The 8,982-nt window shown below is 39.9% G+C and overlaps 1 long non-coding RNA gene across 1 annotated transcript; it reads right to left on the reverse strand.

Annotated features, from left to right (window-relative positions):
- Window positions 1-2,769: 2,769 nt before the first annotated feature.
- Window positions 2,770-8,425, reverse strand: LOC115787680 (uncharacterized). The gene is made up of 7 exons (XR_004020532.1): window positions 8,367-8,425; window positions 6,681-6,853; window positions 5,750-5,946; window positions 4,190-4,350; window positions 3,895-3,990; window positions 3,633-3,734; window positions 2,770-3,419 (listed from the first exon to the last, which is right to left on the reverse strand). It is a non-coding gene; the product is annotated as an uncharacterized LOC115787680 (long non-coding RNA).
- Window positions 8,426-8,982: the final 557 nt, after the last annotated feature.

Raw genomic sequence — 8,982 nt, forward strand, 5'->3', positions numbered from 1 at the left:
AACTTTTGGAACCCAGTGATGAGATTCTGGCCGACAGAGGATTTCTAATCCGAGATGAACTCGCGGCTCATGGTGCCACTCTTCGTATACCTAATTTCACAAAAGGAAAAAAGCAACTCTCTGCACATGAAGTGGATTCATCAAGACAACTATCTCGAGTCAGGATACACGTGGAAGGAGTAATAGGACGGTGGAAGAACTTTAAGATTCTGCAAACAGTAATTCCAGTGTCTCAAGTTAACATTTTAGATGATGTTGTGACTGTGTGTGGCACTCTCACAAACCTCTGCAAATCTCCATACACATTCACAGACAACTAGACAGTGCAATATCACTTTTGTTTGTAGTGGTATAAACACAGACTTTAATTCCAAAATGAGATACCAAATGAGATCTATGACTTTGCTCAAAACTATTCACAGGTATCCATCAGTCCGACTAGAATAGTAAAATATCTATAATGGGCATGTATTATTATTTTGAAAAGAAAGTTTAAATATGTCTTGTTGAAGTGAGGTGTATCTAAGTACAAAGAGTAATAATAACAAACAGCTTAAATATAAGGAAAAGGTCACAGATTAAATTACATTTTTGATATAATCAATGAAGACATTCAGGCCTCAACACATTCCTGACACAACCATGTTGCTGGCCTCCATCTGATCTGTACACAGCTGTAGTGAAAGTGGCTGCTGCAACTGACACAGTCGATTGTTTTGTCGCCACAGTCGCCAGTTTAGGAACAAATGAAGTACAGAAATGTAACTGGTTTTTTGAAAGCAATTTTCTAAAAAACCGTACAGTTATTTGAAATGAAAGTCAGTCCATATACAGTGGGGGTCACGCTGAGCAAGAATCAGGCAAAAGATCTGCGTCACCTCGAGCAGTGCTCCTGTAAATACAGTTCAAAAATGCCTATATGTTACAACTACATTACTGTACTTGGGATTTTGCATGCAATTTTCTCCCAAACCGTACAGTTATTTAAGATGAAAGTCAGTCCATATACAGTGGGGGTCAAGCTGAGCAAGAATCAGGCAAAAGATCTGCGTCACCTCGAACAGTGCTCCTATAAATACACCTCAAAAATGTCAGTTTGACTAAAACAGTGGAGTATGCATGAATTCATTTTTGTATTAAAAGACTGAGATGATAAATAAATTACACCTTTACAAAGCTGAGTATTTAGAGGCTTGACAGTATTTTTTTTTATGAAAAATGCATTGCAATGGTGGACATTGAAGGATAACAAGACTTCCGATTTGTTTTTTAGGGCGACTGGCAGCTGTACCATAATATGCGGTATAAAAGCGCAACGTAATTCTACGTGCGGCTAGCTTGACTGCGTCTTCGAAAATGAGGGCTCACTTGACCGCAGTGCGCTCTCGAGGGTGGGGATACAAATTATGTCGGGGATAACTACTTTGGCACGACACCTGTCGGAACCAGCTTGGTGGTATCACGTGGTGGTATAGCCAAACTCGCAGACAATTGGTCAGTGGGTTTCCTTGGACGCTTCGCTACTACCGTAAGGACTGTAAAAGCTGCGCCGGTAAACCAGAAAGCGCTCAACAAGATATTAATTAAGTGGTCATTTCTGTTTTAGTATTAGGTTCGGGTCCGCTTGATCCGGACCGAGGTCCGCCTATTGATGATGTCTGCTCTAAAGTATTGATTATAAGATGGAAAATTAACCGGGCAGGGATCTGATGATGGAGACTGTGCCAGCTTTGAGCCTGCTTCCTCCATATATGTTTACTGCTGAGGTTTGATGGGGCAGGTGGAGGAGAGTCAAAGAATGCTCACAGCCAGCTCATCATTTCCATGCAAGGAGCCTGGTTTGATTTTAGTTTGATGTATAATCTTGAACCAAGTGTTAGATATGACTGATGGGCTGCCGACCTGCAGGGTACAACTTAACTTTCACCTGAGGATCCCAGGATAGAACCCATCCCCACCAAGACCCTGGGTGTATCAATGGTGAAAATGAAGACTGATAATCAATATGGATATTAAATAATAATCCACTTATTATGCAATTTCTTACATATTTGTTGGATTCAGCAAGAGTAATATGGATGACATTTACAGTCTGAATTGCTAACCCTAACCCTAACCCTAGCTCAGCATACAATGATGCCCTGGACTGCCAGTATCATTAGTTTGAGGAGAGTCGTTTTGGTCACAGTTTTGATAACAAAATAAAATGAAAAACAAACTTAACACTGTGAAGACTTGGAAGAACAATGTGACACTAATGAGAGGATTAGGCTTATTTATGATAACAGACCAGTAATGTTATATTGTAAATTGTCTTTTTTTTTTTTTTTTGGTATGCTTATGGTCACCACCTCTAATCCAGTTTAATTTATATGTAAAAACAAAGATTGTACATGAATTTGACTGACAGTATTATCAATAGCATAAGAGCACATTTTTTTCCTAATATTTTATTAAAGATTTCACACTTTATTAATATCATATTATGTATAGTGCCAGAAGGATTTTTCACAGCTCCTGCTTTATACAGAACTTTATAATTTGACCTCATGTATGTTGAAAGGTAATAATAATAAAAGCATAAAAACAGTTATCCCAAAACTCCCAACTATAATCACTTTATAAAACTGAATTTCCTTTCTCAAACCTGCTGTGAGTCACTGCTGCTGACCACAGCTGAAAACAGCGGCAAAGCTGAGTTACTGAATTCAAACATGTGTATGTGCCTCACTCAGAGGAAGAGGACTCGAAGGACACACAGAGACGGGGTAAAAGTCAAAAATCCAAATCTTTAGTCAAAAACAGGCAGTGGTTACACACAGCAAGGCAAGCAGCCCACAAACCAGTCTGCAAGGGTCACACAATACAGATCAAAATGAAACGGAAATTTAAATAAACAGATCAAAAAACTTAAAGTCATGTGGAATAAAGGGAAACACGTGAGGTTACACACTGACTCACAATCAGTTCCAAATAAGAGAAAACCAACAAAGATTACAAAATAAATCAGGAAATGACTTCAACATGAAAAAAATCTCATACGTGTACAAAACCATGCTGTACAGGTACAATATGGTAAGTGTTAATAGTCAAAGGCTGGACTATAAAAGCTTTTATAAAGTCACTGAGTCATCAGCGATTAAAATGAGTGTTTTCTTATGTGCAGTGGGTGTGGCCTGTAAAAATTAAACAACACAAACTGAGTTTGGTGAATTTTATGACGATTAAATGACGACAAAAGAATTAATGACAAAAGACGCAAACACGCTCAGAACATTCATTAATAATCAGGAAGCAGCAAAACAGTCGTGATCAGACTTTTACAGTCATAGCTGCTCTCGCTGTCATCTTCATAATCACTGATCGACACGACATCAGTCCCTTCTTCTTTGAAGACCCCTTGAAACGTCACCTTTGACCTTGAGGGGAATAAAGGAAGCAGAGGTTCAGGCCTGTTACCACATGGTTTGTAAAATGACTGGCAGGCAGCAGCCAGGCAGTTAGAAAGTAGATGTTTCGAGTGACTGTTGTATGGTTACTATGGTTAGGTTACTGTACTTATCAATACTACATTTATAAAAGCGCACAGACTGACAGAGAACAGATGCTGATTGGTGCAGGAACACGCTCACCTGTGGAGGCCACAGAAGCTGCTGTTTTCTTTTGTTGTCTGTCTCAGTCTGCACAAACAGCTGGTGCCTGTTTGGACAGTCTGATGCGGAGATCCTGCCCATCTGGGTTAAACACACAACAGTGATTAGTTTGTATTATGGTCAAAGTTGGATCTTCATTTTTGTCCTTCTTGTGAGGCTAAAATGGCTCAGACTGTCTCTCTCTAACAGGATCTCATTTGAAAGCAGTGACAGGGTTATCGACTGATCCACATCGCTTTACCTGAATGTTTTCTTTGAAGCTGCAGGCAGACTGTCCTCTGCCTTGATTCACTTGTAACTCTGCAGACCAGCTGGCCTCTGAGGTCACACTCAGCATCTGTAGCAGGAAACAGGAAGTTCAGCTCAGATTCTTCCATCTTTTTCCTCCATGTTTATAAGAACACTCCTTCTAAGATGGGCAGCAGGGAATAATATTAAAGAGTTACACACTTATTAGACAACAGTAACAGGTATTGCTTGGTTACTGTGTTATTCAAAGATTCAGATGTTAGCAGCCTGTAAATGCTGTGCTACACCTGCAGTGCAGAAGAACATCAGTCAGCAAGTCCAGACAGTGAGATGGTGTCATCTCCTCTGTGACTCCTGCAGCTCTTCAGGGGAAGGACCACAGTCTCTCTGTGCTGTCACCATCTGTGAGCCCAAACCCCACAAACTGTCTGCTGCTTCCTCTCGAAAGCTGAAAGAAAGTTGGCAAAAATCACATATGGAGGTGAAGAACATTATATTACTAAACATTAGAGCTCAAGTTTAGATAATTTTAGATCTTCATTTCAACGGTAGAGCAAACAAACAGGAGCTCAGAGGACAGGTGGCAGCATTTCATAGCAGCTCCTGATTCTGAATGAATACAGATTCAGGCCCCTCTTCTGTGGAACCAGCTCCCAGTCTAGATTCAGGAGACAGACACCCTCTCTGTTTTTAAGATTAGGCTTAAAACTTTCCTTTATGATCAAGCTTATAGTTAGGGCTGGATCAGGTGACCCTGAACACCCTCACCTCTCCTAGTTACACTACTATAGGCCTAGGGTGTTGGGAACGTCCCATGATGCACTGAGCTTTTTTCTCCACTTCCCACTTTTCACTCATCATGTGTCTGTACCCACAGCTACCCAGCATTAACTGTTTGTCCAGTCTCTCGATGCTCGGTTTTCCCTTTTTCCTGTAGATGTTTTTGTACAGATTGCTCAAGCAGTAACTCATAATATTTTTCCAAGAATTGTCTCCACTGTAGTTTTCGATACTTTGAATATTAAAAATAGTAATACTCTCACTAAGCTATGAACCTAATAACCCATATTCGTGACTTATGTAAGGGTGATGCTACAGATGTTACAAGGAAAAAACCTTTTGCAGACTTTTATACCATTCCAAGTATTTTATATATGGGAACAATCAATTATGAGCATAATTATTATTGTGGAACTGTGGTCTTCTTGGCTGATGGTGAGAAATATCAGGGCAGTTTTTTTTCTCCTGTTTCTGTGACCTCAGCATGTTGAAGTTACCTAAGATTAAAATCTTTTCCATCTGTCTAATCGAACACTTTATACCTCAGTTGTTGCAGTTGTTATAGTGTTCTGCAACTATGAATAAACAGAGCAGGCTTGGAGCTGAAAGAACAGGTCTGCAGGGATTCCTTTTTCCTGAGCTTTGCTTACTCACAATCATATCACCTGAGAAAGAAACATACAGTAATCGTGGTTTTGTTTTCTGACCCTGCAAAAAGGGATTGGAAAAGCCCAGAGAACACAGACACGCAGGGTCAAGCATTTATACTCCAATATTTATTCTTCATAAATGAAGGGCACCAGGTTGACACAATTATACTATTAGTAGATATCACATTACTTTCTACGAATGAATAATAAACAAGAAACAAACTTTGGAGATGCTAAGCATCAAACTGCAGACCAACATCTACTAAACATCTTTGTTGAAGGAGCCCATCAGAGATCTGTAGAGTGTGTTAGCCTGTGGTATAAGCAGCAGCCACTGAAATATTGCTGTTTCATATAAGATCAGACACATGAAAGCCAGGGTGGGAGGGTTTCAATGACCTCTGCAAACTGACTGACCTCTGCAGGTGTGAAGCAGTTTCTCCAGCACAGCGAGCTGTAACCCCCCAACAGAAATCTGACTCTCCAGTCACAGGCAAACAAAAAGCTCCAGCAGTTAGAGGTTGTGTGGGTCTTCCTGGATGGTGCTGATCAGGGCCTGTACATTAGCAGAGGGCTTCTGCTCCCACTGACCCACCTGGACAGTGACTGCAGAGCTGCGCTGGCAAACAGAAAACAGAAATAATATTTAAAACCCAAACAAGATTTCTATAAAGAACACTACACCATCTTGGAATCAGTAATCAAAAATGCATCACAAATTTATAGAAAATCATTTATTCGTTTTTAAAAAATTAAATATGAATACATTGCTTAAAACATCGCAACAGACTGGCAGACTGTCCAGGGTGTACCCCCCTAGTTCCCTGTGTCAGGAATACACTGCAGAGCTCCACTAACTGGGCAAGCAGTTAAGAAAGAGGATGAATGGATTCTTTAACTTCTCAATATAATTTTCAGTGTAAAAGAAGAAAACTGACAGTGACTAGCATTCTTCATGTACACAGCACAGTTATGCTGGCCTTCATATAAATATAGGAATAATCTCAGGGGCGATGGCTCATGGTAGGAATTCTGTAAGTAAGATGGCTAACTTTAATATTAATACCACAAATCCAAGAACACTCTAGAAGTTAAAATGACACAAGAACACACTAGATGATAAAATTAATCTAAAAAAAGAAGTTAGTCTATCCACATTTGATTGTCAGTGTGTAGGTGGAGGTCTGGAGCCTATCCCAACAGGCACAGGCAGGTTCACCCTGGACAGGTCACCAATGTGTCACAGGGCTGACAGCGAGACAGACATTAGTTAGACGAACAAATCCATCTAAAATTACTGGCAGCTCACTACAACTACATGTTTGTGTGCTTCTGTCCTCACATCCACCTTCTCAGGACGCTGCACTGAATTCGTTAGTCTTCTTTAGGCAGACCTCACGAAAGGCTGATGTGGTCAGTCCAGTAATCTGAAGATATCTTTGCACAGGGATTAATCCAGTACATCTCACCACCTTCATTTAACAGTCCTGAAGTGCACCCTCTGAACCACTGTTTCCACACCTGAATGAAATAAAAATATATATATTGGCATCTACCAAATTTACCTAACCATAAAAATACTGGTGTTAAGACAGAGACACAACAGAGAGAAGTAGAAAAAGTCCAATTCAGCAGAGATACACAGACACAGATGATCTCTGGGTTTGTTTAAAGCTGAGGACAATGAATCAGATATTGAATATGGATGCACTGAAGCTAATTCGGATATTTATTTGGAACCTGTGGCTGAAAACAATCATTTTACTTAACTAGTAAGTCCAGAAGCTCATATTTCTGTCATAACATTGTTTAAATAGTGAAAGCTTTTCTACGATATCCGCTAACACTTGCACAGAAACTTTAAGCCGGCAAAACCCGTAATAATCTCGACAAATGCATCTCAGAGTTGGGATATCAGCGCTCTCTTACACCACATTAATATAATTTCGAGTGCTTATTGACACTCACTGTCTTACAGAGGTGGGAAGTAACGAAGTACAAATACTTCGTTACTGTACTTAAGTAGATTTTTCAGGTATCTGTACTTTACTTAAGTATTTATTTTTCTGACTACTTTTTACTTTTACTCCCTACATTTTTACACAAGTATCTGTACTTTCTACTTCTTACATTTTCAAACAGACTCGTTACTTTTTAACGTCAGAGAGAAGTTTGCATTTCCGGTCAGTGCGCCTTCAAACATCAAACGATCTGAGCCTAAATGGAGGAATAATAACATATAAGAGACAATCGTACTGGTGTATCCTCCATCATCGGGGCTTATCTCGTACAAAGGGATTAAATACGCAAACCCATATAATTAATGTATCATTTATAGCGCTATAATCGGGCCGGACCGAGTCCGTAAGTTGCGCTGCGGCACATAAACAGCTTAGCTAGCGCTACTGAAGAGGAGCGAGCATGAAGGGAGTAACGTGTGGCAGGTAAATGCAACGTTTCTAAATGCTCAACAGATATAAGCAAACACACAAAGTGTGTGCAGTTTGTCACACAGTGTGTCTGCTAGCTAAAAGAAGAGCTGCTGCATTTCAGGGAGAGCAAAGAGAGAGAAGTTCACTCAGAGATGGAGAAAGAGGACAGGAGAGGAAGAAGAGAGGCTAGAATTAAAGGTAAGGACTGGAAAATAAACAGAAGTATGCTGACGTTGTGTAATTCAAAGATTTTATTAAAATACTGCAGTTTAGGTTAGCTTGTTGTACTGTATTTACAGTAAAGCTCTGTGTTGGACTGGAGCACAGTGTTTGTGTTCATGGTCAGAGTTACAGGTTACATCAGTGCAGCAGAGATGAGTCTGAATCAAAGCTGCTGATGCTGAGATTCATTCACTGAGTCCAACATTTCTACAGCCTGTATGCTGTCAGTGTAGGGGATGGAGATCAGCTCAGATAGCTGTGAAATACTGGGTTACATCTTTGTGAGTTCACTTCATCCACACAGAGCAGTAAACCTCAGAGCAGCAGCAGCAGGTCAGCTGATCACAGCCTGCACACCAACATCATTTACTGGAGCTCACAATAGAAAGCTGTGATTCTTCTCCCCATGCAGAGCCACTACAGCTGATCTTAGGGTTCCTCCACCTTCTGAATCCCACTGTAACCCCTGAGTATCCTCATGTTGGTGTTTAGGTGGAGACACAGTCACCCTCTACTATGGAGGACACAGAGAACAGAGCTGTGTTTAAATTCACTTTCACAGTTTGTGTCCTACATAACAGTTTCAAGCTGAGTGCATTCATTAGGATTAAAATTTAGATTGGAATAACATTTGTATTCTCAGTATATATTATTTTATATTATTACAATAATATATAATGAGGTTCGGTTAGTTTTACACAAAAATAGCAGGTAGAAACATCCTCCAAAGAACTACTTTTACTTTCTTACTTTGAGTACATTTCAGAGCCTGTACTTTTTTACTTTTACTTAAGTAGAGAAGTTGAACCAGTACTTCGACTTTTACTAAAGTATTTTTTAACATAAGTACTTGTACTTCTACTTAAGTACAGAATGTCAGTACTTTTGCCACCTCTGCTGTCTTAATAATATCACTATATAAACGCTGTTCATTGAAATCCTCTTACCTGAACACTGCCGCATCCGCCGGAAGTCAGCGAGCATGGATTCTGTAGT

This window comes from Archocentrus centrarchus, chromosome 11 (assembly GCF_007364275.1).
Source record: "Archocentrus centrarchus isolate MPI-CPG fArcCen1 chromosome 11, fArcCen1, whole genome shotgun sequence".
Taxonomy (NCBI): domain Eukaryota; kingdom Metazoa; phylum Chordata; class Actinopteri; order Cichliformes; family Cichlidae; genus Archocentrus; species Archocentrus centrarchus.